Raw genomic sequence first — 6,302 nt, 5'->3', positions numbered from 1 at the left:
AATTTAAACCCCTATGCTATCCAACGCTTACCCTACTGTGACACTCACTGGAGTTGGAATAGTAATTTAAACCCCTACGCTATCCAACGCTTTCCCTACTGTTGCACTCACTGGAGTGGGAATAGTAATTTTTACCCCTACGCTATCCAGCGATTTTCATACTGTTGCACTCTCTGGAGTGGTAATAGTAATTTTTATCCCTACGCTATCCAATGTTTTCCCTACTGTTGCACTCGCTGGAGTGGGAATAGTAATTTTTACCGCTACGCTATCCAACGCTTTCCCTACTGTTGCACTCACTGGAGTTGGAATAGTAATTTTAACCCCTACTCTATCCAACGCTTTCCCTACTGTTGCACTCACTGGAGTGGGATTAGTAATTTTTATCCCTACGCTATCCAACGTTTTCCCTACTGTTGCACTCTTTAGAGTAGGAATAGTAATTTTTACCCCTACGCTATCCAACGCTTTCACTACTGTTGCACTCTCTGGAGTGGGAATAGTAATTTTTACCCCTACGCTATGCCTACTGTTGCACTCTCTGGAGTGGGAATAGTAATTTTTACCCCTACGCTATCCAACGCTTTCCCTACTGTTGCACTCACTGGAGTGGGGATAGTGATTTTTACCCCTACACTATCCAATGCTTTCTCTACTGTTGCACTCATTGGAGTCGTTACAGTAAATTTAACCCTTTTGCTATCCTACGTTAAAAATATTGTATATGTTTTGTAAATAATATGTACATATATATATATATATATATATATGTATTAAAAATATATATATTTTTTAGTCACATTAATTATTTCTCAATTTTTCGTTTATTTAACCATTTAACCCCTTAAGCACTGCCGTCGGCCAACAGTCGTCGCTAGCACTACCTTGCCAGTGCTGCGCACGACCGTTGGCCGACGGGCCAGCGCAAGTTAGTCGAACGTTCAGCACTGGGTGCTGAACGTTTGACGCAGAAAAGGTGTTAAGTATTTTAAATATGTTTACATTAATTTAATTTATTATTATTTTACTTTTAATTTACTTTTAAGACATTTAAAAAATTCGATATTTTGACAGTCTATATTTTTTACACTCGATATTTTTGAGTCGATATTTTTGTACTTACCTGTTTCAAGATAGAAAGTCGATATTCTTGCAGTCGATATTTTTACCTCAATATTTTGTCCTCTTGATATTTTGACAGTCGATATTCTGTCAGTGATCCGTTACACACACCACAGGTAAAGAAACCTTTCGGTTTGGGCGGCAACCATATGTGTGTCGCTTTTGGAGTTGTCACATAGCTAGGGCATAAAAGAACATTCAAGGACCTGCCCTTCCTATAGGAGATGGATGATCTGTTCTCAATCGATTCCTTTAAGCCTGGCACCTCCGTCAAAAGGTGCGCCTGCTTGCGGAAAATATTATAAATGGCACCACTATGCGAAGTGTATTTTGTTATAAACCGTGCTTTGGAATTAGGTTCATTTCTTGATGGTTTAATGGCCAGTGTGTCTTCCCTCGTGAGGTTATTGACCCTGTGCTCAGCTCTTGCTAGTGCAGCTTGTCCATACCCCCTTTTAGAGAATCTAGCAATTGTATCCTTGACGTGTGTTACAAAGTGAGAGCCCTCACTGCAATTGCGTCTTATCCTCACCATCTCACCGTCTCACGTACATGTATTATATTGATGTTGTAATGTATAATCTTTGCTATGAATAATTGATTTTGTCCCATTGTCCTGCTGAATATTATGTGTATCTTACAGAATATTTATAATCATATTTGTGATATATTGAAAACGTCAGGGTAATTGATGGTGCCTTGATCAAAAATAAGTGAGTGAATTATCCCTCCATACCAGCTGACCCTCCCTCCCATGGACTGCATAGCCTGCTCTGACCCCGTAAGCGCTGTGACCGTCCTGACGAGTTCAGAAGCGGTCGCTCCCTTCGCCCTGCTCCTGTGTGGTATCGTTACCTGCATTATTGTTTCTTGATCTGCCTAACTGCTGCCTAACTGCTACTCCCTACTCAGCGTAACGCTGCAGCGCGAGTGCCATTGCTACATTATTGGGACATTTAAAACGCTTCTGGGGGATTGTTGACACGGCGCTCTAAGATCTCTGCCTTGCAACGCTTCGGGGGTATTGTGATTGCGGCGCTTTAACCTGTCACTCTGATTTTAATAGCGCGATTCAGCAGCAAGCGTAGTCAATTGCCTGAGCCCCAGCCTACCTCCAGTTTCGTTTTCCCTACGCTGCCGCCATTTTAATTTTGTTGTTGTTGGTGCCTCAGAGCCCGGCCCCCACAGCCTGCGCGCCTCCCAGCTGACCCTCCCTCCCACGGACTGCATAGCCTGCTCTGACCCCGTAAGCGCTGTGACCGTCCTGACGAGTTCAGAAGCGGTCGCTCCCTTCGCCCTGCTCCTGTGTGGTATCGTTACCTGCATTGTTGTTTCTTGATCTGCCTAACTGCTGCCTAACTGCTACTCCCTACTCAGCGTAGCGCTGCAGTGCGAATGCCATTGCTACATTATTGGGACATTTAAAACGCTTCGGGGGATTGTTGACACGGCGCTCTAAGATCTCTGCCTTGCAACGCTTCGGGGGTATTGTGATTGCGGCGCTTTAACCTGTCACTCTGATTTTAATAGCGCGATTCAGCAGCAAGCTTAGTCAGTTTCATTTTCCCTACGCTGCCACCATTTTAATATTGTTGTTGTTGGTGCCTCAGAGCCCGGCCCCCACAGCCCGCCCTGCCTCCCAGCTGACCCTCCATCGCCCCTCCCCCTCCTCCATCCATATATGACAGATGCATTTTCGCGCAGCGTCCACGCGCAGCGTTCGCACCCCATGCACGCCGAAGGTGCGCCAAAGGTAAGCCCGTCTGCGCCCGTCCGCGCCTGGACCGCGCCCAGCGCCAGTCCCCTTGCCCCCCGCCCTACCCAGCCCACCAGATTCACATATGATTCCGCAACTCTCCTCGCCCTCAACCCCGGACGTACTCCACAATGCTGCGAAGCCACCCCAGGACGTACCCACGGCCCATTCGCCTGCCTCTCCCGCAGGTTCAACTGTTCCAGGACCCTCACCAAACCCACCTCCTCCATACACAACCCCGACTCTAACCGCCTGAAGTGCATCCTGCTCAACACCCGCTCGGTACACAGACACGCAACGGAACTCTGGGACCTTCTCGATACTGCGTCACCGGACATCACCTTCCTCACAGAAACATGGATGAACACATCATCAGCACCCGACATTGCCATAGCCATTCCGGGCGCCTACAAGATTACCCGCAAAGACCGCACCAACCAAACAGGAGGAGGCGTCGCCATCATCCATAAAAACACTATCAAAGTCACGACCAGCTCCGATGATAATCTTGCAACCGCCGAACATCTCCACTTTCAAATCCACACCGACCCTAGGACCACACTTAGAGGCACCCTCATCTACAGGCCTCCAGGCACCCGCACTCAATTCAGCGATGATATCACTGACTTCGTCAGCCCACATGCCCTCGCTTCCGAGAACTATATTCTTCTAGGAGACTTCAACTACCACCTTGAAAACAAACACGACAGCAACACCCCCACCCTTTTGGACAACTTGGCCAATCTCGGACTGAAACAACTTGTTGACACCCCCACCCATGTAGCCGGACACACGCTCAACCCTATCTTCACCTCCAGCAAGCACATCTTCTTCGATCGCACCACAGCCCTCCACTGGACGGTCCACAGCTGTTTTCACTTCAGCTACAAAACCACCTTGACCCACAACCGCCCAATACCTCTCCCGCGGAGAAACTGGAACAAAATCACTTCCGATCAACTCATCACATCACTCAACCTAAACCCTCCCACCCTCTCATTGGACCCAAACCAAGCGGCCACCAATCTCAAGCATTGGATCACCCACAGTGCTGACGAATTAGCACCCCTGAAAAAACACCAGATCAAATCAGCCAGCAAAAAGGCTCCCTGGTTCAATGATGACCTTAAAAAATCCAAAAAGTTATGCCGCACCCTGGAGAAAACATGGCGAAAAAACCCGACCACAGACAACATGTCCACCCTCAAGGCAGCCACCCGCAAACACCACCAACTGATTCGATCCGCCAAGAAATCAGCATTCAAGGATCGTCTCGCCAACAACACTCACAACAGCAAGGAACTTTTCAACATCGTCAAAGAATTCACAAACCCCACCGCAGCATCCAACGACATGACTCCCTCCCAAGACCTCTGCGATGCGTTATCCTCCTTCTTCTACAACAAAATTGCCGACATCCACAACAGCTTCGTGAACACTCCCAGCACTCAACCCTCCCCACCCCCCTCAGATCCTACCCCGCCAACTAACATCCTTAACGCCTGGAAGCCAATCACCTCTGAAGACACCATCCGCCTAATGAACTCAATCCACTCTGGCTCGCCAACTGACCCCTGCCCCCACCACATCTTCAACAAAGCGGACTCCATCATCGCACCCCATCTCCGTGATATCATCAACTGATCGTTCAACTCTGCCATCTTTCCAGAAAGCTGGAAACACGCCGAACTCAGCGCCCTTCTTAAGAAACCCACAGCAGACCCCTCCGAACTGAAAAACTACCGACCCATATCCCTCCTCCCATTTCCGGCCAAAGTCATCGAGAAAGCCGTCAACAGCCAGCTCGCCGCCTTCCTTGAATCCAACAACTCCCTTGATCCATCTCAATCTGGGTTTCGAGCCAAACACAGCACCGAAACTGCCCTCATTGCAGCTACTGACGACATCCGAACACTACTGGACAACGGTGAAACAGTAGCCCTCATTCTACTCGACCTCTCCGCCGCTTTCGACACAGTCTGCCACAGTACCCTTATACAACGCCTCAGCAACATCGGAATAAAAGAAAAAGCCTTGGACTGGATCACCTCATTCCTCGCTGGGAGAACTCAAAGAGTCCGACTTCCCCCATTCAACTCTGAGGCCTCTGAAGTCATCTGCGGCGTACCACAAGGATCTTCACTCAGTCCCACCCTCTTCAACGTTTACATGAGTCCACTTGCCTCCATCGCACGTCAACACAACCTTAACATCATCTCTTACGCCGACGACACCCAGTTAATCCTCTCCCTCACCAAAGACCCTAACACCGCCAAAACCAATCTTCACGAAGGCATGAAAGAAGTAGCCGAATGGATGAAACATAGCCGCCTGAAACTCAACTCAGACAAAACGGAAGTGCTCATCCTAGGATCTTCCCCCTCTGCTTTGGGCGACTCTTGGTGGCCCTCCGCTCTGGTCACAGCACCCACACCCACAGACCATGCACGTAACCTCGGCTTAATCCTAGACTCCTCTCTCTCAATGTCCAGACAAGTCAACGCAGTCTCATCCTCTTGCTTCAACGTACTTCGCATTCTCAAAAAGATCTTCCGTTGGATCCCCCTCGAAACAAGAAAGACTGTCACACACGCACTGGTCACGAGTCGACTGGATTATGGTAACACACTATACCCCAGAACCACAGCAAAATTACAGAAAAAACTCCAATGCATCCAGAACGCATCAGCGAGACTCATATTAGACCTCCCTCGCCAGGATCATATCACCGAACACCTAAGAGACCTCCACTGGCTTCCCGTCAACAAAAGAATTACATTCCACCTTCTCACCCACGCACACAAGGCCCTCTACAATCTAGGACCCGAATGCCTCAACACTCGCCTGTCCTTCTACAAACCCACCTGCCAACTAAGATCGTCCAATCAAGCCCTTTCCGCTGTCCCGCGCATCCGTAAATCCACCATGGGCGGCAGATCCTTCTCCTTCCTTGCCGCCAAGACCTGGAACTCATTCCCCACTCACCTCCGCCTTACCCAAAACCACAGCTCCTTCAGAAAAGATCTTAAAACCTGGCTGTTTGACTAATAATGAACCCCTCCCCAAGCGCCTTGAGACCCTCTGGGTGAGCAGTGCGCTATACAATTGCTTGAACTTGAACTTGAACTACCGTTTCCTTTTCTGCACATCTGTGATGTTTTTTGTCCAGGTATAGGAGGGTCATTTTGGCATACCCCCCTACTTGCTTTTAAAAAAAAATTGTTTGACTCATCATGATGGCAAGTGGTTCTTTGGCAGTCGAAGATTCCCCCCGCCATGGTTCCGACTGGCTTGAGTACCCCGTCGGACGGTCGGAGGTGGAGAAGTGTGGCTCAATGATTAGAGCGGCAGACCCTGATGCAGAGGTCTAGCCTGGGACCAGGGTTCAATTCCCTGCCTCAACGGGTCTTGGGCTCAAAATTCC

Source organism: Lissotriton vulgaris, chromosome 9, assembly GCF_964263255.1.
Source record: "Lissotriton vulgaris chromosome 9, aLisVul1.2, whole genome shotgun sequence".
Taxonomy (NCBI): domain Eukaryota; kingdom Metazoa; phylum Chordata; class Amphibia; order Caudata; family Salamandridae; genus Lissotriton; species Lissotriton vulgaris.
Note: the sequence above shows the minus strand (reverse complement) of the source record.